Raw genomic sequence first — 26,724 nt, forward strand, 5'->3', positions numbered from 1 at the left:
CTCCTCCAAATGCTTAATGATGCTACAGAAAGTAGACCATTGCAAATAGATTATGGGGAATACTATGAAGAGAATATGTTCCGTGCTAAACAGATGAACCAAGGGAAAATGTTACCGTCTATGATGTTACGAGTAATTACATTCACGAATAATCACAGCAGGCCATCTTCTTCCCAAGATAAGGAAAAATATGGGTCCACAAGTAAAATTCAGGGCCAGCCATGTGTTCAGGAGTGTAAGTGCCCACATTCCTATTGGGTGGCCTGGGATTCATGGATTCGCATCACTGGTGCTGATCAGATTAGTAACGTTGGGAAAGATAGATTTCATGGTATGGTGTGTACAGAGATCACAAAGAAGTCGAATTTGTGAGCATACATTAGACATAGGCAATAGGAAAAAAACATGAAAATATTGCAATGTATGACACATCTGGTACACTTCCCTAAATACAGACTGAAGGAAGTGATGTGATCTGCATAGGTAGAATTGGCGGACTGCATGCGTTGACACGATCATTGCACATCAGAGGCTTGAGTGGGCAACTTCAACTTTGGATGGACTCCAGGACTTTCACTGGGGAAAGTCTACACATTCGGCCATATTCACAAAATGTAACAGATAAAAACCAGGATAAACTTAAAGTAAAGAAACCATGTCTAGAGAGAATGTAGTAGACATTTAAAAGTTCAAGGATAAAGTTAGAAACCCACAAGAAATCCAGGAAATGGAAAACTATTCAAGCTGGAAAGGGAGAGTAGTCATGTGCATAGAAGATGCTGGGAGAACTTAGAAGTTTGAGGGAGTTTATGACATCACAGTGAACATGTCACCCAAGATGGCCTCATGGTTATAGTCTGAGGATTGTCCTAGGCTACGATACTCAAGTTAGAGATACCCAGAAGAGAATTTAAAAACAGAAACCAGGCACTGAAACTTGAAGAGAGAGAATACACGCTGATTAAAGGGGTAAGAAAGAAGTCATTGTGAGGAAGCAATAATAGGGGGACAAGCGCTGAGTGGAGAACATTGTAATCTACTCAAGTGTATGGGGAGGACATGCTGATGCAAGCTTGAAACTCGATTTGAAACCAGAGGCTGGACTTGGGGCTTATCAGACCTACATTGTCCTTCTGCCTTAATCATAATCCAAAATTAAGAATGATCTCCTGAAGACACTGTAGACAATGATTGATGCTTCCTTTCCTATGCCCCTAGCATTCATTGAAGAGAAGTCTCACTTTCCATGGCTCTGGCATTACAGAGGCCCATTCGGTACATGCTAATGTGTCACAAGATATCTCTTTGAACCCTTGAAGGAATGGACCCCCGTCATGATTCGTGTATGTCCCATTGTTTGACAGGGCTCCAGAATTGTGCTGAGAAGCACCCTATTCCAGATGGCTTCATTGCTTTGTGAGGGCTGCCCTACCAGGCTAGTATGCTTGGTTTGGCTTCAATGAAATTCTCTCCCCGTATCTCTTGAAGTAGAATGATTATTAATATCGTGTATTGACAGCATATGTAAGGAGGTTGGCTCGAAATTACAACATTACAATTATGTTTATAGAAAAATAAACATGCCAGAGCTGAGGATGTAAATCGAACAAGTAAAACACTCTATAGAAATATAGTAAGCCAGTATCTAGACGTAATCTAGTGGAACACTCAAGGATCGGGAGTAAAGTTCGAAACTTCCCAAATCCAGAAATGAGACAGAAAAGTATCTTACCTGGAGCGGAGTTCATCAGATTTCTCTAATATGTCTCGGAAACATAATGTCCATGAAGGCGGTTGCCAGCACAACCTCGAATCTGGAGTTTCTGATCTCAGAATGTCAAAGCAACCAAGATGACCACGTGTTCTCAGGGCTCAGTGTCACCTCGGCCAGGATAGCAGTTTCCTACAGGTGACCAATGGAAATTCCAAGACAACACGCAACAATCACGAAAAGACTCAGACCTCGGCATACAGAACATATGGTGATTACAGAAATATAAAAGTCATAGCTTGCAATGAAGGAGAACGGACTGATAAGCATAGTGAAGAGAGATAGGTCAGAAAGACCATAACGATTAGACTTTGGAAAAGAGAAAAAAATCCCTGAAAATGGAAGGCCAATAGAAATCACATCTGAATAATCCACAGTGAAAGACTTCAGTCATTAGACAGACTCTGACTGGACGTTTGAAACTCCGAGAAAGTCACAACGCCAAAAACTGCAGCAAAGGTCAAACCTGGACTAACTGGGAAGGGTGAGTTATGGGACTGCTCCACGCGGGCTCTGAAAGCCTGCATCCACGAAGCTAGACTGGACAGCAGACACACGATTCTGACAAATCCTCCGACATCACAGAGGGCCAGAAAAAGAAGCTGGCCTCATCTACACAGGGCCAGAGGTGGGCTCAAGTAGCATATTCAAGTCACGTCCCACTCAACTGCAGGTTGCCAATGGAACACGAAAGGGGCAGACCATTGGGGAAGTGGTGAAGTACGCACATTCTGGTTCGGGAGCCCAGCTTCAGCCACATGGAATCCTGCAGGTGAGCATCCTCACGGCTCGTCCAGCCATTCTGGGGCAGATGTGTGAGGTAGTGTGGAGGTAGACGGGAAGCGACATTAGACTTCTCCACTCTTCCACAGCAAATAGAGCAGCATGGTCCGCAGATATGAGCGCAGCCATAAACTTCTCCCAAAACAAAGCCAATCGAAAGTTGCAAAGAATTGAAAAATTGAACCTCACAAAAGAAAGCATGCCAGTAAGAAGTAAAAGATATCTAGCAATAACCTTGCCCAAACAGGAGAAAGCTATGGAAACCGAAATCCAGCAAAGATCCTGGGGAAGAAACTCCAGAAGACACAAGGAGACGGAAGGCTATTCCGTGTTCTTCGAATGGAAGAACTAACACACTTGAAGCGTCCATACCACATAAAGCCATCTCTGGATTCCATGCAGTCCCAGTCAAAGTCACAGCACTATTTCCCACAGAAATGGAAGAGAGAATCCTAGAGTTTCTATCCAGCAACAAAGGACACTGAATAGCCAAAGGAATACTGAGGGAAACGGACAAAGCAGCAGGCACCGCACTTATTGATTTCCAGATATAGGACGAAGTGCTAGGTACGGAAACAGCACAGCCTGGCGCCCAAAAGAGGCACACAGACCCATGGAACAGAATCGAGAGCCCAGAGGTCAACTGACACACATATGGACAGGCCATTTTCGACCAGGGAGCCAAGAGAAGACAGCAGAGAAAGGAGAGTCTCGACAAGAAATGGTGCAGGGAAGACAGCACAGCCACATGGAACACAGTGAGAGTAGACCATGATGTTACACCAGGGACACACACCACCTCGAAATGGATAAACCCTTTAATGGAAGACTTGAAAACCTGCAGCTTCTAGGAGCAAACGCAGGCAGCTTGCTCTTTGCCATCTGGCTTAGCCACCTGTTTGGAAGAAGCATGTGTGACCGGGCAAGGGAAACAAAGGAAACAAGAAACAAGCGGGACTCCATCCAATGCAGAAGCTTCTGCCCAGACAAAGACACCATCGACTGACTGCAAAGAGTGTGCAACAACTGACAGCAGATGTTTGCAAACCGCACATCAGAGAAGGGGTGAACAGCCATAAGATCCAATGAACTCATACGTCTTCACAGGAAAAAAAACAGCGAGCCCAATAAAACCAGGGCAAAAGATGGAAACAGACAGCTCTCCCAGGATGATAGAAAGATGGACAACAGGCTGTATGAAAACATGCTCGTCATCGTTAAGTCTCTGCTCAATGCAAATACGAACGGCACTGAGATAGCAGCTCACAGTGGTCAGAATGGCTATAAGGATGAAGACAGGAACCAACAAGTTTCAGAGAGGAGATGGAGAGAAGGGAAGCCTCCTGCACTGCTGGTGGGAGTGTAAACTGGTGCAGCCACTACGCGAAGTGGTGTGGAATTGCCTCAGAATTTTCAGAATCCATCTACCACATGATCCTTTTATTCCTCTGTGGCGTATATATCCAAAGATCTTGGAAATACTAATGCACAGAGATCTGTGCATCGCTGTATTCCCCACAGCCTTACTCCTGATATGCAACATTTGGAAGCCTCCCTGATGCCCATCAAGGGACAAATGGAGAAGGAAGATGGGCTATAGCCACACAATGGCATAGCACTCAGCTGTAGGGACACATGCAGTGCAGCCATTTGTGACCACCTGAATGGCTCCTGAGGGTATCAGGGAAACTGAAACAAGCACTGGGGTAAGGTCAAATACCACAGGATCTCACGTACAAGGAGAAGAGGAAAAATGGACCAACAAACAGGTAGCAGGTGACATAGGATTGGGAGTTCCCAGAGGGAAAGGGGTCGGGGGACGGAGGGACAGAGTTGATTAGGCACAAGTGTGTGGTGAGGGCCTGTAATTAGGCTTACGCTGGTGAAGATGATTTAGCCTACACAGAAGTCGAAATCTATGAGGATGTAGATTTGAAAGCTATAGGATGTTAGAATGCAGGGTTACGGAAATCAATTCACATAAAATCAAAACTCCAAAAAGGGGTGCAGATTTACGGCCTAAAGCTTTGGAGGCTGAAAGACATTAGAGAAGATGAACATCCAAGGATTAGCATTCGCCTCCAAATGCTTAATGATGATACAGAAAGGTAGACCTTTGCAAAGAGATGAAGAGGAATACCACCAAGAGAACATGGTCCGAGACAAATCATGAATCAACGGAAAATGTTACCGACCCTGATCTTACTACTGCTTCCCTTCACGAATGATCGAAGCAGGCCAACATCTTCCCAAATTCAGGCCAAAGGTTGGTCCAAAAGCCCAATTTGGGACCGGGCTGTGGTGTAGCAGGTAAGTGCCACATCCGCTTGGGCGGCCAGGACTTCACCGGCTAGCATCACGCTTGGGGATCAGATTACTAGCATTAGGAAATACAGATTTCAAGGTCTGGTGGTCACAGAGATCATAAAAAAGTAGAAATGGTGTGGAGACCTTATCAGTATGCACCAGAAAAAGATCCACGAGAATATTACAATCTATGAACGCATAAAGGACACTTCCCCAAATGATGAAGGGAGGAAAACATGAGACCTGCCAAGGTGGAATTGTCAGACTGCTAGGAGATCACACGATAAGTGTGCATCAGGGGAATGCCTGGGCAACTTCAACATGAGAGGGCCTCCCGGACGTTCTCTGGGGAAAGTCCACCCATTTGGCCATATCCACAAAAGATAAGAGATAAAACCCGGGATAAGCTTAAAGGAAAGAAACCGGTGTCTAGAGGGAACGTAGTAGACCCTTCAAGTCCTTGGAGAAAGTTAGAAACCAACAAGAAATCCAGAGCAAGGAAAACTATCCTACCTGGAAAGGGGGACTAGTCAGATTGGGATGAGACGGCTCTGAAACACTGTGTGCATTGAGGTTGTCAGGACAACTTAGAATCTGAGGGTGTTTATGACATCACGGTGAACATGTCACCCAAGATGGCCGCATGTTTACAGTCCGAGGATTGGCCTAGTCTAGGACACTCAAGTGAGAGATACCCAGAAACAGCTTTTCCAAACAAAAACTTGAAAGGATCAAACAGACTCTGATTCAAGGGAGAAGAAAGGAATCATTGGGAACAAGCGATAATAGATGGACAAGCACTGAGAGGAGAACATTGTCACCTACTCAAGTAGATGGTGAGGTCGTGCAGATTCAATCTTGGAACTTGATTTGAAACAAGAGGCCAGACTTGGGGCTTATCAGACCTACATTGTCCTTCTGCCTTACTCATAATCCAAAGTACAGAAAGATCTCTTGGGGACGTTGAAGAGAAGAATCGAGGACTCCTTTCGTAGGCCCCTAACATCCTTTGAAGAGAACTCTACCTTTGCATAGCTCTGGCCTCACGGTGGCCCACAGTCTACCTGCTAAGGTTTCCCAAGAGATCTCTTTGAAGCCTTGAAGGCATGGACACCTGTCATGCTTGGGGTATGTAGCTTGGTTTGGAAGGGCTCTAGAAGTGTGCTGAAAAGCACCCTTTTCCAGAGGGCTTCATTCCTGTGTGAAGGCTGCCCTCCCAGGCTACAGTGCTCAGTTGGGCTCCAATGAAATTAACTCCCCCATCTCTTGCCGTAGAAGGAGTACTGATTCTGTGTTTTGACACCATATGGAAGGAGGTTGACTGAAAACTAGAACATTACCATGATATTTAAAGTAAAATACACATGCCAGAGCTGAGGATGTCAATCAAACAGTAACAGACTCTGTAGAAATAAAGTAAGCCAGTATCTAGATGTAATCTAGGGGAGCGTTTAAGGTTCAGGGCTGAACGTCGAAACTTCCCAAATCCAGGGAAAGAGACGGAAGGATTTCTCACCTGGAGAGAGGAATTCATCAGACTCATCGAATTGGTCTCGGAACCATTGTGTCCGTGAAGGTGGTTGCCAGGACAAGGTGTAACCTGGAGTTTCTCATCTCATAATGTCAAATGAACCAAGATGGACACGTGTCCTCAGTTCTCAGTTGGACGTAAGCTAGGATAGCAAAGATTCCTTCAACTGACAGATGGAAATTCAAAGACAACATCCAACAATCACCAAAGCACCCACACGTCGGCCTACAGAACATATGGTGATTAAAAAAATACAGAATTCCTAACCTAGAATTAAGGAGAACCCACTGATAAGCATATCGAAGGGAGAGAGATCAGAAAAACCACTACGATTAGACTAAGGAAAGAAAACAAGCTCCCAGAAAATGGAAGGCCAACAGAAATCACACCTGAATACTCCACAGTGAATGAGGTCAGTGTTTACAAAGAGTCTGCTTGAATGTTTAAAAGTCCGAGAAATTCACAACCCCCAAATTTGCAGTGAATGTCAAACCTGGGCTAACTGGGAAGGGTGCGTACTCAGACTGCTCCAAGCTGGCTCTGAAACCCTGTGTCCATGATGCTTGCTGGGACAGCAGAGACCCAATTCTGACAAATCCCAGTGGACCGGAAAAACAACCTGGCCTCGTCTACACTGGACCAGATTTGGGCTCAAGTAGCATATTCAAGTCACATTCCACTCAACTACAGGTTGCCAATGGAACACGAAAGGGGCCAGCCAGTGTTGCATAGGTGACGTCCGCGTGTTCTGTGTCGGCAGCGTGTGGTTGGCCTTATGGAATTCTGGGGGTGAGCCTCCTCACTGCTCGTGCAGCCTTTCTGGGGCAGGCGTCTGAGGTAGTGTAGAGGCAGATGGGAAGCGACGTTAGACAGGGCCAGTCTTCCTCAGCAAATACGGCAGCGTTGCCAGCAGATATGAGCACAGCAGTAAACATCTGCCTAAACAAAACCAATTAAAAGTTGCAAATGATAGAAAAACTGAACCTCCAAAAACAAAAAAGCATGCTAGAAAGAAAAACAAGTAATCTAGGGATAACCTGCACAAAACAGGTGAAAGCTATGTAAACCGAGAAATAGCAAACCTTTGGGAAAGAAATTCCAGAGGACACAAGGAAACGGAAGGGAATTCAGTGCTCTTGGAATGGAAGAAAACGAAGAAAGCATGAGGTATCATCGCAATGATTCCTTTCTCATGCCTTGGATCAGCGTCTCTTTGGTCTCTTCAAGTTTCTGTGCCCGGTTTCTGTTTGGAAAAGCTGTTTCTGGGTATCTCTCACTTGATTCTCCTAGCCTAAGCCAATCCTTGGACTGTAAACATGTGGCCATCTTGGGTGACATGTTCACCGTGATGTCATAAACACCCTCAGAATTCTAAGTTGTACTGACAACCTCCATGCACTCAGTGTTTCAGAGCCATCTCATACCAGTCTGACTACTCCTGTTTTCCAAGTAGGATAGTTTTCCCAGTTCTGGATTTCTTGTCGGTTTCTAACTTTCTACATGAACTTTGAAAGGTCTACAACATTCCCTCTAGACACGGGTTTCTTTCCATGAAGATTATCCCCGGTTTTCTCTCTTATCTTTTGTGGATGTGGCCAAACGGGTGGACCTTCCCCAGAGAAATTCCTGGAGCTCCTCCCAAGTTGAATTTGCCCAGGCAATTCTCTGATGCGCAATCAGCGTGTCATCTCCTAGGAATCTGACAATTCCACCTGGGCAGGTCACATGTTTTCCTTCCTTCATCATTTGGGAAATTGTACCTTATGCATTCATAGGTTGTAATATTCTCAGCGTCCATTTTCTGGTGTGTATTGAAAATGCCTCCTCAGAATTTCTACTTCTTTATGATCTCTGTGCCCACCATACTGTGAAATCTGTATTTCCTAATGCTAGCAATCTGATCTGCAACCCTGATGATAGCAGGTGAAGCCCGGGCCGCCCAATCAGAACTTGGGCACTTACCTGCTACACCACAGGGCCGACCCTGAATTGGGCTTTTGGACAAACCTTTGGCCTGATCTTGGGAAGATGTTGGCCTGCTTCGATCATTCGTGAAGGCAGTTAGTAACATCATGGAAGGTAGCATTTTCTGCTGGTTCATGAGTTTAGCATGGAACACGTTCTCTTGGTAGTGTTCCTCTTCATCTCCTTGCAATGGTCTACCTTTCTGTAGCGTCATTAAGCATTTTGAGGTGATTACCAATCCTTCGAAGTTCATCTTCTCTAATTTGCTACAGACTCCAAAGCTTTAAGCCGTGAACCTTAACGTCTTTTGGGAGTTTTGATTTTACGTGAATTGTTTGCCATAACCCAGCATTATAACATCCTATACCTTTCAGATCTACATCCTCATAGATTTAGACTTCTGTGTACGTTACATCATCTTCACCACCGTAAGCCTAATTACAGGCCCTCACCACACACTTGTGTCAAATCAACTATTTCTCCCTCTGGGCCCCGCCACCTTTCCCTCTGGGAACCAGAAATCCCATGTCACCTGCTACCTGTTTCTTGGTCCTTTTTTTCCTCTTCTGCTTGTAAGTGAGACCCTATGGTATTTGACCTTCCCTCTGGGGCTTGTTTCCATTCCCCTAAAACCCTCAGGAGCCATTCTGTTGGTCACAAATGGCTGGAATGCTTCTGTTCCTGCAGCTGAGTGCTATGCCGTTGTGTGGCTATAGCCCATCTTTCTTGTCCCTTGATGGGCACCAGGGAGGCTTCCCTGTCTTCAATATCGGGAGTAAGGCTTTGGTGAGCACAGCGGTGCACGGATCTCTGTGCATTAGCATTTGCAAGTTCTTTGGATATATATGCCCCAGAGGAGTACCTGGATCATGTGGTAGATGGATTCTGAAAATTCTGAGGCGATTCCACACCACTTCGCGTAGTGGCTGCACCGTTTTACACTCCCACCAGCAGTGCAGGAGGCTTCCCTTCTCTCCACCTCCTCTCTGAAACTTGTTGGTTCCTGTCTTCATCCTTATAGCCATTCGGACCACTGTGAGCTGCTATGTCAGTGCCGTTCGTATTTGCATTGAGCAGAGACTTAATGATGATGAGCATGTTTTCATACAGCCAGTTGTCCATCTTTCTATCTTCCTGGGAGAGCTGTCTGTTTCCATCTTTTGCCCAGGATTTATTTGGCTCTTTGATTTTTCTCCTGTGGAGACGTATGACTCCATTGCATCTTTGGCTATTCACCCCTTCTCCGATGTGTGGTTTGCAAACCTGCTGTCGCAGTTGTTGTGACGTCTTTGCACTGAGTCGATGGTGTCATTGGCTGGGAAGAAGCTTCTGTGTTGGATGGAGTCCCGCTTGTTTCTTGTTTCCTTTGTTGCCCTTGCCCAGTCACACATGCTTCTTCCAAATAGGCGGCCAAGCCAGAAGGCAAAGAGCAAGCTGCCTGCGTTTTCTCCTCGAAATGTCACGGTTTCAAGTCTTCCATTCAAGGCTTTAATCCATTTCGAGGTGGTGTGTGTGCCTCGTGTAACATCACGGTCTACTCTCATTGTGTTACATCTGGCTGTGCTGTCTTTCCAGCACCATTTCCTGTCTAGAGACTCTTTTCTCCGCTTTCTCCTCTTGGCTCCCTGGTCGAAAATGGGCTGTCCATAGATGTGTGAGTTGATTTCTGGGCTCTTGATTCTGTTCCATGCATCTGTGTGCCTCCTTTGCTGGCCAGGCTGTGCTGTTTTAGTACCTAGCTCTTCGTCCTATATATGGAAGTAAGAAAGTGTGATAATTGCTGCTTTGTTCATTTCCCCCAGGATTCCTTTTGCTATTCAGGGTGCTTTGTTGCTGGATAGAAACTTTAGGATTCTCTCTTCTATTTCTGTGGGAAAGATTGCTGCAAATTTGACTGGGACTGCATGGAATCCAGACATTGCTTTGTCGACAAAAATAATCCGTAACCAATCTGTAAATGAAAATTTGGGGGAGTTTATTCTGAGCTTCAATCTGAGGATTATAACCCAGGGCCTTTCTACCCAAAGGAAGAAAGAGCATCAGAGAAGTGGGGTGCACAGACTGGTTGTATTCTCCTCATAGAGGATCTTTCACATAGGATTGAAATGTCCCATTTACAATAGTCGCAAGACTGCTCTGTTGGCACAGCGATTGATGGAAATAGCAGGTAGGTCTTCTGTCTCAGTGAACACAGTAGGGTGGCAGTCTGTTGTCTATAGCTGACTGGTCACAGGTGAGCTGGGTTGTCAAAGGTGAGTGCAGCAATCAGTTCCTAGCCCAGGGAGAAATGCTTATCCCTAAAGAAATGCTAATGTGGGGGAAAGTTGCACATTTATCTCAAGGGCCATAGGAAATATCTAAGGAGATATGCAATGCGTGCTAAATAGCCATAGTCAGGCCCTTTTGGAAAAAACAAAATCAGGCCGAATTAGGTCTATACCAAATGGTTTCCTCATATAGTCCAATATATCCAATTGCTTCCCATTTTTACTTGAGCTTTATGCCGTATGGACGTTTCAAGTGTGTCCCTTATTGCATTCGAAGTGCACGGAATAGCCTTGCGTTTCCTTGTGTCTTGTGGAATTTCTTTCCCCAAAACTTTGCTAGTTTTTGGTTTCCATCACTTTCTCCTGTTTGTCCAAGGTTATTCACAGGTATCATTTTCTTCTCACTGGCATGGGTGTTTTTTGAGGTTCAGCTTTTCTATTCTTTGCAACTTTTAATCGGTTTTGTTTGGCAGAAGTTTATGGCTGTGCTCAAATCTGCTGGCCGTGCTGCTCTCTTTGCCGAGGAAGAGTGGCGCTGTCTAACATCGCTTCCCATCTGCCTCTACACTAGCTCCCACACCTGACCCAGAATGGCTGGACGAGCATTGAGGAGGCTCACACCCAGGATTCCAAGCGGCCGACCCTGGCCTGCCGACCCAGAACACGTGGACTTCACCGCTGGCCCACTGGCTGGACCCTTTCGTGCTGCATTGGCAACCTGCAGTTGAGTGGAATGTGACTTGAATATGCTACTTGAACCCAACTCTGGCCCTGTGTAGATGAGGCCAGGTTGTTTCTCTGGCCCACTGTGATGTCGGAGGATTTTTCAGAATCGTGTCTCTGCTATCCAGTCTAGCTTGGTGGACACAGGGTTTCAGAGCACGCGTGGAGCAGTCTCATAACTCACCCTTCCCAGTTAGGCCAGGTTAGACCTTCCCTGCAGTTTTGGGGTTGTGACTTTCCCGGACTTTCAATTGTTCAAGCAGAGTCTGTCTAAAGACTGACATCTTTCACTGTGGATTATTGAGGTGTGATTTCTGTTGGCCTTCCATTTTATGGGACCCTGTTTGCTTTTCCATGTTCTAATCGTCATGTTCTTTATGAGCTTGTCCTTTGACATGCTTATCAGTGCATTCTCCTCTACTCCATTTTAGGAATTTTGCATTTCTTTAATCACCATATGTTCTGTAGGCCAAGGTGTGAGTCCTTTCGTGATTGTTAGGTGTTGTCCTGGAATTTTCATCGTTCACTTGAGGGAATCTTTGCTATCCCAGCCTAGATCCAACTGAACACTGACTACACGTGGTCATCTTGGTTCGTTTGACATTGTGAGATGATAAACTCCAGGTTCGAGGTTATCGTGGCAACCACTTTCATGGGCCCAATGGTTCCGACACAAATTAGATGAATCTGATGAATTCCTCTCTGCAGGTGAGAAACCTTCTGTCCCTTTTCTGGATTTGGGAAGTTTCGAGCTTGACCACTGATCCTTGAACTTTCCACTAGATTACATCTAGATACTGGCTTACTTTATTTCTACAGGGTTTGTTATTTGTTTGATTTACATCCTCAGCTGTGGCACGTTTATTTTTCTTTAAGTATAATGGTAATGTTCTAATTTTCTGCCATCCTTTCTATGTGTGGTTTCAAAACACATAATCAGTACTCCTTCTACGGTAAGAGATATGGGGAGAGAATCTCACTGATCCCACTGAGCCCTGTAACCTGGGAGGCCAGCCTTCACAAAGGATGGAAGCCCTCTGCAAAAGGGTACTTTTCAGCACACTTCTAGAGCCCTTCCGAACCAAGAGACATACCCAAGCATGGCAGGGGTCCATTCCTTCAGGGCATCAATGAGCTCTCTTGTGAAATATTGGCATATACCCAGTGGGCCCCCGTGACTTGAGAGCTGTGGAAAGTGAGAATTCTCTTCAAGAATGCTAGGGGCCTAGGAAAGGAGGCCTCGATTCTTCTCTTCAATGTCCTCAGTTGATCACTCTTGACTTTGTATTATGGGTAAGGCAGAAGGACAACGTAGGTCTGATAAGCCCCGGGTCCGGCCTCGTTTTTCAGAACACATTTCCAGCTTGAATCAGCATGGCCTCCCTAGACTTCCGTAGATGACAATGTTGTCCTCTGAGTACTTGACCCTCTATTGTCTCTTCTTCCCAATGATTCCTTTCTCATCCCTTGAATTAGCGTCTCTTTGATGTCTTCAAGTTTCTGTGCCCGGTTTGTGTTTGGTAAAGCTGTTTCTGTGTACCACTCACCTGAATATCCTAGCCCAGGTCAATCCAAGAGCTGGAAACCTATGGCCAACTTTGGTGACGTGGTCACCGTGATGTCATAAACACGCTCAGAATTCTAAGTTGTCCTGACATCCTCCATGCACACAGTGTTTCAGAGCCATCTCATACCAGTCTGACGACTCTCCCTTTCCAGGTGCGATAGTTTTCCTTTTTCTGGACTTCTTGTCAGTTTCTAACTTTATCCTCGAACCTTGAAAGTTCTACTACATTCCTTCTAGACAGTGGTTTCTTTCCTTTAAGATAGTCCTTGGATTTATCTCTTATCTTTTGTGGATGTGGCCAAATGTGTGGACTTTCCCCACAGAAAGTCCTGGAGTCCCTGCGAAGCTGAAGTTACCCAAGCAATCCTCTGATGTGCAATGATCATGTCAACTCATAGCAGTCTGGTGTTTCCACCTTGGCAGGTCAGATGTTTTCCTTCCTTCATCATTTGGGGAAGTGTACCTGATGTGTTCATAGATTGTAATATTCTCATGGTTCATTTCCTGGTGTGTATTCATAAGGTATCCTCACAATTTCTACTTCTTCATGATCTCTGTCGGCACCATACCTTGAAATCAATATTTCCTAATGCTCCTAATTGGATCTGTACCTGAGATGCCAGCCTGCCAGTCCCAGGCCGCCCAAGTGGAACATGGACACTTACCCACTACACCAGAGGGCTGGCCCTTAATTGGACTTTGGGACCAACCTTTGGCTTGAACTTGGGAAGATGGTCTGCATTGATTATTCGTAAAGTTAATTAGCAGTAACATCGTGGACAGCAACATTTTCCGTTGGCTCAGGAGTTTAGCACGGGTCATGTTCTGTTGGTAGTGTTCCTCTTCATCTCTTTGCTATGGTCTACCTCTATGTTGCATCATTAAGCATTTCGAGGTGATTATCAATCCTTGAAGTTCATAATCTCTAAACTCTTTCAGCCTGCAAACTTTATCCCTTAAACCTGCTTGCCTTTATGGAGTTTTGATTTTAGGTGAATTGATTTCCATAACCTAGCATTAGAAAATCCTATAGCTTTCAGATTTACATCCTCATAGATTTAGACTTCTGTGTATGCTACATCTTCTTCCCCACAGTAAGCCTAATTACAGGCCCACACCCCACACTTGTGCCTAATCAACTCTTTCTCCCACCGTCCACTGCCACCCGTTCCCTCTGGGAACCACCAATCCCATATCACGTTCTACCTGTTTGTTGGTCCTTATTTTAATCTTCTCCTTGTAAGTGAGATGCGATGGTATTTGATTTCTCCCTTGGGCTTCTTTCAGTTCCCCTCCTACCCTCAGGAGTGATTCTGCTGTCACAAATCGCTGGACTGCACTGTTTCTTACAGCTGAGTGTTTTGCCTTTGTGTGGATATAGCCCAACTTCCTTCTCTATTGGTCCTTTGATGGGCACCAGGGCGGCTTCCAAGTCTTGTATATCGGGAGTAAGGCTGTGGTGAACACAGCGGGGCACGGATCTGTGTGCATTAGTGTTTCGCAGTTCTTTGGATAAACACGCTGGAGAGGAATAGCTGGATCATATGGTAGATGGATTTGGAAATTTCTGAGGCAATTTCACATGGCTATGCCTAGTGCCCTCACCAGTTTGCACTCCTGCCAGAGGTGCAGGACTCTTCCCTTCTCTCCACCTTCTCTCTGACACTTGTTGTTTGCTGTTTTGTTCCTTATAGCCATTCTGAACACAGGGAGCTGTCATCTCATTGCCGTGAGGATTTTGTGTTGGCCTTATACTTAATGGTGTTGAACATGTGTTCATACAGCTGTTGGCCACCTTTCTGTCTTCTTGGGGTAAATCTCTGTTTCCATCTTCTGCCCAGTTTTAATGGGCTTGTTGTTTTTTCACTTGTGGAGACGTGTGGTTTGAAACATCCTCTCTCTGTTGTTGTGCTGTCTTTGCATTGAGTGGACGGTTTCCCCAGCTGGACAAAAGCTTCTACGTTGGATGGAGTTCTGCTTCTTTCTTCTTTTCTTTGTTGCCCTGGCCCAGTCACACATGCTTCTTCCAAATAGGCTGCTACCCCGGATGGCAAAGAGCAAGCTGCCTGTATTTTCTCCTAGAATTTTCACTGTTTCAAGACTTCCGTTGAAGGCTTTAATCCATTTCGAGATGGTGTGTGTGTAACATCATGATCTACTCTTATTGTGTTACATGTGGCTGTGCAGTCTTCCCAGCACCATTTATTTTAGAGACTCTCCTTTCTCCACTGTCTCCTCTTACCTTCCTCATTGCAAATGCGCTGTCCATATATGTCTGAGTTGACCCTTGTGTTCTCCATTCTGTTCCATTGGGCTTTGTGCCTGTTTTTGGGACCAGGCTGTGCTGGTTCGGTACGAAGCGCTTCGTCCTACATGTTGAAATCAAAGTGTGATACGTCCTGCTTTGTTCGTTCTCCTCAGAATTCCTTTGGGTATTCAGGGTCCCTTGTTGCTGGATAGAGACTTTAGGATTTTCTCTTCTATTTCTCTGGGAAAGATTGCTGCAAATTTGACTGGGATTGCATGCAACCCAGAGATTGCTTTATCCATTGCGGACGTTTCAGGTGTTTCAGATCTTACATTCCTAGAGCACAGAATACCCTTCTGTTTCTTTGTGTTTTCTGGAATTTCTTTCCCTAAAGCTTTGCTAGTTTTCGGTTTCCATAGCTTGCACCTGTTTGTCTAAGCTTATTCCTAGAAATCTTACTCTTCTTACTTCCATGTTTTTTTCCAGAGGTTCAGTTTTTCTAGTCTTTGAAACTTTTCATTGGTTTTGTTTTGGCAGATGTTTATGGCTGTGCTCACATCTGGTGGTGATGCTGTTGTATTAGCTGGGCAAGAATAACGCTGTCTGACGTTGCTTCCCATCTGCCTCTACACTACCTTGGACGCCTGCCCCCAGAATATCTGGACCATCGGTGAGGAGGTTCACCTCCAGGATTCTGCATGGTCTGCCCTGGGTGCCAACCCAGAATTTGTGGACTTCACCACTGCACCACTGGCCAGCAAGTTTCATGTTCCATTGGAAACCTGCATTTGATGTGGAATGTGAGTTGAATATGCTATTTGGGACAAATCTTGCACTGTGTAGACGAGGCCAGTTTGTTTTTCTTCTCCACTGTGATGTCAGAGGATTTCTCAGAATTGTGTCTCTGCTATCATGGCAAACTTCATTGACACAGGTTTTCAGAGCCACATTTTAACAGTCTCATAACTCACCCTGACCAGTTAGCCTAGGTTTGACATTTGCTACAGTTTTTGGGTTTGTGACTTTCTCTGTCTTTCGAACGTTCAGGGAATGTCTAAAACGGACATCTTTCATTGTGGATTATTCAGGTGTGATTTCTGTGTGTCTTCCATTTTCTGGGACGGTTTTTTGTTTTCCATGTTATAATTGTTGATATGGGCTCAGCGAGCTGAAGACTCGAATGAAAGATTTCTCGGACATTGAAGGTCTGGCACTGGTGCTCTTTTATTTAGAGAATAGTATGGGATAGCATGGGGACAGGACCCATGGGTAGTGAAGAGTTGCTGCAGCTCCCTGGGGATGGGGCCCATGAGCAGTCAAACCTCCTGCTGCTGCCCTGAGTTGAGGGTTAGGGCTAGTTTTATAAGTCATGGGTACATGATTTATTTTTACTGGAAAAAGAAATGATGTGGTAAAATGTCTTTAAATGATTTCAGTGCAGACGGGGTCTGGTTATTGTGCAGTCATATAACTTTAGATACGGATCTGGCCCTGTAGATCAGCATGTAGCTGAGGATGTGCTGAGCTTCTCACCCTGAGTCAGCCCTATTTCACCTGCTCATATAGTTTGGCATGTAGGCCAGATCACCTTGGGCTTCCCTAGCTGGGGCAGCCTTAATCCATATCATAAACACCCCCTGAACCCATTTGGACTGGAGAGGTTTGGGGATATGGACGATGGTCAGTCTTCTGTAACTACTTATGGCTGTACAAGGTTGCAGAGCTGTCCCTAAATGGGGTCATAGGTACAGGTAGGATGTTCAGTGGACTGGAAGGCTTCACCTGTGGAGTTCAAGGCTGACAAGGTATACAGAGCATCTGGAGACGAGAGAATCATTTGACGACAGGTGGTCCAGGAGGTGAAACTTTTTTCACATGCGGATGACAGACAATGAAACAGACAACAAACTATAATAAGAAATACAAGCAGTATGTTTAACTCAATGTATAATGTATTGAAGTAGTGCAGAAACCTGGTCCTGACTTGGAGTTCAACCAATCGTTTAGAGTTAGGGTTGATAAGACACGGATTTAATTTGGTGGTTGGGATAGGAAGCCAGAAATATTTTGACAGTAGTCAGGAATATAGACACAACATTCAGTTTTTATAATGGCATAGGTGCCCCCTTGTGCTGCTGTCAAGACATCCAGTGTCATTTGGATTTGGAGGACTGCCTTACACATTTGGGATACTTCTAAATTGAGCAGCAAAATGCTATGTTGTGCATCATTTAATGCCTTCATAATAAATTTGTTTAGGACTTCCATGTGCAAGACGACACTTTCGATTCCTAATTGGGGAAGGAAAATTGCGGAAAGATGGTCATACCAGTGGAAGACAGACCTGGTTCAGTGCTGCTGCAGGTTGGGTAGGATAGCAGGAGGAGATGTGGTAAATGTAGTTCTACCCTGCATCCAGCTAAAGCCTAGTGTGCATCGTGCAATCCACTTAGGTGGCAGCAAAGGCCATAAATTGGAGCCGCATAGCCACTGAGCACCATTAGAGACTAACCAAAGCGTGCTGGGCTGTCTATCCCAGTCAGTCCCAAGCCAATAAGTACTTTTATAAGACTATGATATAAGAAAACACATATAACAGCGAATTTTTCCCATAGGTCGGCTGTTATTAGGCCATGTATCACAAGTGTGATTGGTTTGTTCCCAACAGAGAGTGACCTTTTACTGAGTTGACCACTAGTAGGAGTGAACCAAATACATTCATCCCAAATTTCATATGGTCCATCCTGTGTGTATCCATAAGTTGGGGACTTTCCCTTTGGAACTTGTTGTTTAGGATCCACCTGTGACAAGGCAAATCTAGTTAGTATTTGGGGAGTAGTTTTAAAGGAAAATGTTTGATTGTGGCCAGGGAACTCGCAGGTGTCAGACATAGATGAGCACAAGGAGACATTATGATTAGTAATAGATGAATCTTGTGGATGAAAAGAGCTAGAATCTAATATCCATGAATGCCTACTATAGCTTCTACAGAAACATAATTTTTTCTCTCTTAAATCACCCTCATTTTTCAAAAGATAGCCAAATCAGGATTAACAGGTTTGCAAGTCCAGTGTAGTTTCAATACAACTTGCTCCAATTATTTACATAACAGCTACAAGAATAGCAATTTTTTGTACAGGCTTTTTAAAGTATGCTTTGGTGGAAATTTTTATGAGGAATCATAGATTGAACTGTGAAAGCCTCTAGAGGCCAGAAAAGCCAAGCCAAGGATTTGCCATCAGATTTTGCCTGCAGTACTTACAGATTTGAGTGGAGTTCTCTTTCAGGTCCCCCAAAGTATTCGGAGGTTACTTGCACTTTCCAGATAAGCACGCTTCCTTACTTAACGGGTAAGATTGCCAGAATCTCTATAAACAAGGTACCGGGCCCGTGTTTCTGAGTGGCTGTATTCCAGAAAGTCCAATGTTTGTTCCTGAAATGCTGTCTTGTCATATCTGAGCCTGTATGTTTCAAATATGACATTCCAGTCAAAGCCTTGGTAATATAACCAATGTGTCCTGTTATAAGGAGAACAGATTCTTTTGGAACTTATGCAAATATTGCCACGAAATGACCATACTCAGTAACAGAGGGTTTGACATTTCCTTAGGGATATGGTAGGGAGTAAAACATAAATGTTTCAGTTTTGCTCATAAAGGTATAATTTCACCAAATGGCTGTAAGTCAAGTTTAGCATAAGAGAAAAGAGAAAAAGATTTCCTTCATTGTGAGAAAACAAAACAACACATCAAAACTCAACATTTCAAACAGAAGTCCTAAAAAATTATAATCGTCCTTATCAGTTCACACAGTCCTGTATAATCAATTCTTGAGCTGAATCTTCTGTCAGCAGATCGAGGAGCTTAGTTTCTGTTACAATTCTGTAGTTTCTTACTCAGCTCAGTTTTACAGTCTGAAAGTTTATCAGAAACCTGTAGTTTAGATCCTCTGTGTCAGAATCCTTTCCCGGAATATCTCAGAAGATGAAACATATTTGCAAAAGAAAAAAGCAGCAGAGTAAAACAACAATTATCTGCAAATGGACAAAGGACTCAAAAGGGCAATTGACAAAGACACTTGGATACTTCTGTGACATATGACCCTTCCAGATAATAAGTGGACTTATGACTGATAACCAGGACAGATCAGAATCTTAGGAATTCTATATAATTTGAAGACATCTATATTAATAACATTTACACATCTAATACCACCTAAGAATATCTATCACTTGTTTCACAATGTTTCTCATGTAATTTAATAGAAAAACTAACCCTAATTAGTTTAATGTTTTCCTCCTTACAGGAACAGAGAGCAAATTTCTTTGAGAAGTCTCAGGGGCCCTCTGAAAAGCCTCAGAGTAATTTCTCTTCTGTCTACCAGGTCAAAAGAAAGACTTCATTCAGGATTTGAATATTTTTGAGGGAGAAGCTTGTCAAAACATAGCCAAAGTTTTTAAAATGCTTCTTCAAATAGGAAACAACACTCACTGTGAAACAATGCTCAGGTATCTATTCAAAGTGATGACAGAAAGAGTCAAAAATCTTAAGAGTGACCTCAGTCATTATTTTCACAAAACACATTTCTCTCTTAGGTAGACTTACTCAAAGGAACAGCTTTTATAACCTCTTTTTCAAGAGCAGATCCAAAGTCCAAGAAAAAGTATCCTTTTAGAGAAAACCAAATTTCAATTTCTGCACCTACTTATTTTGAACATTCAAACTCATTCACTTAATTGAACTTACTTTAGTCTACTTGAGTAGGCATAAAACTTTTCAGAATTTCTACTTCACAAACCTTCTACAACTTTCTTTTTCGTTTTCAGAATGTGTCAACAACTCTTTCTCTTTTCCTTTCTAGGACATTAGGACAAATTTATCTTTTTTCATCCATCAAACAGAAATATTTCCATACTTTATATCTTTTTTACTGAAAGCATACATTTTAACTTCCCTGAATACAGAGCTCTTTTCCTTATTAATTTCCTGTAGCTTTAATTCCATAAGTTAATTAGAACTTTTAAGCCTTAACAGATCTACTAAACACAAAAAAGTAAGCAATTATGAATTGTCTTTTATATCAGCATTCTAAACACTTCATAACTTTAGAAACATGCAGCTTTACAATAAAACACAGGCATGCTTTTTGATACACCCACACGTTTTTAGCCTCTTCAAGAAGAAGCCCAAAGTAGATAACTTAGATATGTTTGTTAATAATGATTCAGTGTTTCAGCCTATCCAAAAATGATCCGCATATTCATCTTTTATCATTTAACTTACCTTTGCAAAAGTCAAGATTGTTACACAGAAAAATTTTGAAGCTGTTTTGTTTCAACAAGTATACTGACCATAAAAGTTATTGTACTCACCTTTATGAGTTTTATGTATTTAAACCATTTGTTTCCAACAACCATGTTCAGATTAGCTATGAAAACCTCATGAGGAATTAGACAAAACTGGTCATCATTTAAAGCTATTATTTTACTGACAAATTTAAGAAAGTGAACTTATATGACTAGATAACCCATGCTGAATGCCTGCATCCTATGCAAATACTGACAACTCTGACAAGATAATTTTCAATCAAACCAACAAACTTTAACAAGCTTTCATTTACCAAAGGTTAATTCACATCAAGTTAACTTTGAAAGGCACTGAGTTAATTTCTACTACATTTAGAATTTATGTAAGCTCTTTCTTTAAGCAAACTAAACAGAGATCTTAATTTTGGCCAGACCATCCAGGGGTAAAAATATCACACGTATAATGTACACATAGACACACATAGACAGAGACTGTATAACCATTGTTTTAAAAACTACTCCAGTGAGTCAGGTACAATAATATAAAGCTCACCAGTTATGAATCCACACTTTGTTTTGAGCCTTTTTACTAATACTTATGGAGAAGACCCTCGAGATGGTAGACTTTTTGCAAGGGTGCACTTATGAACATTTATCCTTTCCCCTCCTTTTGTTTTCACTCTTAAGAATGAGTGATGGGCTACATAGTAGTTCCTTCAGAGGGGGAATGATAATCATTTTCATCATAAAGGAAGTAGGTGGAATCTGAACTGCCTCTAGAGCTGTCTTTCCAGTCTTGCAAGGATTTTCTAAGGACAGTTGCTCTTGATTTCTCAGAAACTGGACTGAAACATGAAGGACATTCTAGGTTGATCTACCTGTCCAACTGCACCAGAAAGGCACAGAGATACATCACAAATTTTCTCCCAGATGAAGTTTCTGGGGCATACCCATACAATTGAAAGTGTTTCTAATTAGTTAGAATGACTCTAAGTGGTGAGTCTCTTGGGATGCTTACATCATTCCCCATGGCAGTAAAGCCAGTGTCGAACTGACATTGAACTGGACAAGGGTGCAGTGCCTACAAAGGCCTGGAACATGCTGGAGGCCGGGGCTCCCAGCAGCTGGGTTGAGAGGTAAGTCCCTTGCAATATATTTTCAAGTTTTTTAATTTTACAGAATGTCCAGGTTCTGGTCAAGTCCAGCCTGAACTTAACCAAGACTTGGTGACAACAGAGGACATGATGAGCAAAACAAAGAAATTAAAAGAAGACCCCAGACCTCACCCTCATGGCCGTTCCCAGAGTGTTATCATGATAAAAGTCACACAACAGTTCCCATGCTGGGGCACACTACCCTAGCATGACAGTTCACAGAATAAATCACAGGTCTCCTAACCTCATAGCCAATTCAGTAGGTGACTAAAATACTCAATGAGTCAACCGCCAACAGGGGGCACCCTACTTGGCATCACCGGGGTGATCAGACCCAGAAAGCCAAAGTTGGGGCTCCCAGTGTTGGAGGACTTGACTGTTGAAAGATTTCTTTGTTTCCCGGTTGCAAAGCTCAAAAGGAGACGAAAATGGCCATTGTAACTCTAAGAAAGATGAAAGAAACACGTCCATTACCTTGAAAATCCCCCCTGAACCTAGGGAATGATCCTACCTGTTGTTCCTTCTGTGGGGTGCCTATAGCAAGGGGTGATGGGGGTGTCCCCCAGAATTGCATCCCTTGGGTACCTTCCCTGCTATGCCTGGCAGTAACAGGTGCCTGGTGAACATCTTTTGTATTCTGCCTGGAAGTAATAGGTGCCTGGTGAGTGGTCCCCAAGAGAATAGGAGAAGTTTAAGAGAGAACATGCTAGAGAGAAATAGTGAATAAGTTTCCACCATGCTGGGGTCATTCTACCCAATTGCGTGTTGGAGTGATTCTCCAAAGAAGGGTTTCCAATACTCAGCCAAAGGTTAGACGTTGGTACTTTCCTTGAACTGAAGTCCCGATTAGGACATTCACACCATTCAGATGGTCAAGTGCATGGGAGGTATCCCAATCCAGCTTTAGGGATAGAAACCTTCCACGAGAGTCTTGGAGATTGCCAACCATCATAATGACTTAAATGGCTGACCCTTTCCCACGTAAAATTTATGTATTAGAGATAGGGTCAGGAAGGAATGGACTAATTCATTCTACATCACTCTTAGGCTTAAGGTACTGATTCTCTTCAAGCTGAATGCCAGATTTGCACCTTAGAGTAGCCATGGGCAGCAAACATGAATTCATACAGCTATTCAAGACAGTTCCTGATGGAGAAGTGAATTTAGATCCATCCTCGAAAAAGAGAGAGGCACAAGGAAGGAAAGGGCATTTACCAGAATTCGAGCTCACAAACCAATGAAGCACGTTCCCTATATGGGCCACGAGATATGATGTGGGGTCGGCAAGCTCAAGAGTTGAAAATAAGATTTCTTGGACCCTCAAGGTCTGGCAGTGGTGCTCTTTTATTTAGAGAATGGTACAGGATAGCATGGGGACAGGACCTATGGGCAGTGAAGAGCTGCAGGCATGGGGACAGGACCCATGGGCAGTGAAGAGCTGCTGTTGCTGCTGCATTGGGAAAGGACCCATGGGTAGTCACAGCTCCTGCTGCTGCCCGGAGTTGAGGTTAAGGACTAATTTTCTCAGGCATGGTTACGTGACTTATTTTTCCTGGAAAAAGAAAAGATGATGGAAAACGTCATTAAATGATTTCAGTTCAGATGGGTTCTTCTTATTGTGTGGTCATATAACACTAGATATGAAACTGGCCCCATAGATAGGCAGGTAGGTGAGCATGACCTGGGCTTCTCTCACTGGGGCACCTCTAATTCATACCAAAAGAAATTCAACGGGTCATATAGTTCTGCATGTTCACCAGCTAACCTTGGGCTTTCGAGTGGGGGCAGCCTTAATCCACATCAATCCTCATGGTCTTTCACAGCTGTCTCCCATAGATATGCTCATCAGTGTGTTCTCCTTCATTCCAAGTTAGGAATTTTGTATTTCTTTAATCACCATATGTTCTCTAGGCCGATGTGAGTGCTTTCGTGATTGTTGGGTTTTGTCTTTGAATTTCCAGCGTTCTCTTGAAGGAATCTTGGCTATCCTAGCGTAGGTCCAACAGAGCACTGAGAACACGATGTCATCTTGGTTGGTTTGACATGTTGAGATCAGAAACGCCAAATTCTAGTTTGTCCTGGCAACCACCTTATGGACATAATGTTTCTGAGACAAATTAGACAAATCTGATGAATTCCTCTCTCCAGGTAAGATATTTTTATGTCTTTTTTTCTGAATTTGGGTAGGCTAGACCTTGACTTTGGATCCTTCATTGTTCCAGTAGATTACGTCTAGATACTGGTTTACTTTATTTCTGTAGGGTTTGCTAGTTGTTTGGTTTACATCCTCAGCTCTGGCATGTTTATTTTTCGTTAAATATAAGTGTAATATTCAGTCAACTTCCTCACATACGGTGGCAAACCACATAATCAATACTCTTCTATGACAAGAGATAGGGGGAAAGAATTACATTGGGGCCAAATGGAGCATTTTAGCTTTGATGGCAGCCTTCACTTTGGATTGGTGGTTCCCAGAAGGAAAGAAAAAATCCAAAAAGCTGTGCAGATTTACGGCATAAACCTTTTGAGGCTGAAAGAGATTAGAGAAGATAAACTTTCAAGGATTGTGAATCTCCTACAAATGCTTAATGATGCTACAGAAAGACCATTGGAAATATATTAAGAAGAATACTACAAAGACAACGTGTTCCATGCTAAACTCATGAACCAAGGGAAGCTGTTACCTTCTGTGAGGTTACTACTCATTACCTTCACAAATAATCACAGCAGGCCAGCTTCTTCCCAAGTTCAGGCAAAAGATTGGTCCAAAAGTAAAATTCAGGGCCAGTCATGTGTTCTGGTGTGTAAGAGCCCACATTCCTAGTCTGTGTCCTGGGACTCATGGATTCGCATCACGGGTGCTGATCAGATTAGTAACATCAGGAGAGATAGATTTCATGGTATGGTGCGGGCAGAGATCATACATAAGTGGAAATTGTGAGCATACCTTATACATATGCACCAGGAAAACAACATGAAAATATTGCAATCTATGACGCATCTGGTAGACTTCTCAAATACAGAATGGAGGAAGTGAGATGACTTGCATAGGTGGAATTGTCGGACTGCACAAGATGACACGATCATTGAACATCAGAGGATTGGCTGGGCAACTTCAACTTGGGAGGGACTCGTGGACTTTTTCTGGGGAAAGTCTACATATTTGGCCATATCCACAAAATGTGACAGAGAAAACCAAGGATAAACTTAAAGTAAAGAATTCAGTGTCTAGAGAGAATGTAGTAGACATTTAAAAGTCCCAAGATAGTTATAAACAGACAAGAAATCCAGGAAATGGAAAACTATCAGACTGGTATCAGATGGCTCTGAAATACTGTGTGCATGGAAGACACCGGGACAACTGAGAAGTTTGAGGGTGTTTATGACATCACAGTGAACATGTCACCCAAGATGGCCTCATCTTTATAGTCCGAGGATTGTCCTAGGCTACGATACTCAAGTGAGAGATACCCAGAAAAGAATTTAAAGACAGAAACCAGCACTGAAACTTGAAGAGTTAGAATTGCCGCTGATTAAAGGGATAAGAAAGAAGTCATTGTGGAGAAGCAATAAATAACAGAGAGACAAGCACGGAGTGGAGAACATTGTTATCTACTCAAGTAGATGTGGAGGCCGTGCTGATTGAAGCTTGCAACTTGATTTGAAACCAGAGGCTGGACTTGGGTCTTATCAGACCTACGTTGTCCTTCTGTCTTAATCATAATCCCAAATCAAGACAGATCTCCTGAGGACATTGTAGAGAAGGATTGATGCTTCCCTTCCTATGCCCCTAGCACTCATTGAAGAGAAGTCTCACTTTCCATAGCTCTGGCTTTACGGAGGCCCACTGGGTACATGCTAATTTGTCACAATACATCTCTTTGAACACTTGAAGGATTAGAACCCCGTCATGCTCCAGGTATGTCGCATTGTTTGCCAGGGCTCCAGAAGTGTGCTGAGAATCACCCTTTTCCAGAGGGCTTCATTGCTTTGTGAGGGCTGCCCTACCAGGCTAGTGTGCTCAGTTTGGCTCCAATGAAATACTCTCCCCCATCTCTTGGAGTAGAATGATTACTGATGACGTGTATTAGAACATTACAGTTATCATTATAGAAAAATAAACATGAGATTGTAAATCAAACAAATAACACACCTTATAGAAATACAGTAAGCCAGTATCTAGACGTAATCTAGTGGAACGTTCAAGGATCGGGGGTCAAGATCGAAACTTCCCAAATCCAGGAATGAGACAGAAAAGTGTCTTACCTGGACGGAATTCATCACATCTGTCTAATTTGTCTCGGGTACATTATGTTCATGAAGAAGGTTAACATGACAAACTAGAATTTGGAGTTTAAGATGTCAGAACGTCAGACCAACCAAGATGAACACATGTTCACAGTGCTCATTTTGACCAAGGCTAGCATGGTAAAGATTGCTACAAGTGACCAATGTAAATTCAAAGACAACACCCAACAATGAAAAACACTGACACGTAGGCCTATAGAACATAGGGTGGTTAAAGATATAGAAAATTGATACCTTGGGATGAAGGAGAACTGGCTGACAAGCATACCAAAGGGGGAAATCTGAGAAAGACCACGATGATTATGCTATGGAAAAACAAAACGTGCTCAAAAGAAGGAAGGCAAACACAAATAACACCTGAATAATCCACAACGAAAGGTGTCAGCCTTTAGACAGACTCTGATTGAACTTTTGAAAGTCAGAAAGTGACACAAACCAAAAAACTGCAGTGAGGTAAAACCTGGGCTACCTGGAAAGGGTTGGTATGAGACTCCTCCAAACGTCCTATGAAACCCTGTGTCCATGAAGCTTGCCGGGAGAGCAGAGACACAATTATAACAAATTCTGTGACATAGCAGTTGACCAAAAATACAAACTGTCTACATCTACTCAGTGCCAGAGTTGGGCTGAGGTAGCCTATTTAAGTCACATTCCCCTCAAATGCAGGTTGCCGAGGGAACATGAATGGGGCTGGTCAGTAAAGAATTGGGGAAGTCCACGCACTCTGAGTTGGCAGCCAGGAGTTGGCAGGGTAGAATCCTGGGGGTAAACCTCCTCACCGCTGGTACAGCCATT

Source organism: Equus asinus, chromosome 25 (genome assembly GCF_041296235.1).
Source record: "Equus asinus isolate D_3611 breed Donkey chromosome 25, EquAss-T2T_v2, whole genome shotgun sequence".
Lineage (NCBI taxonomy): Eukaryota > Metazoa > Chordata > Mammalia > Perissodactyla > Equidae > Equus > Equus asinus.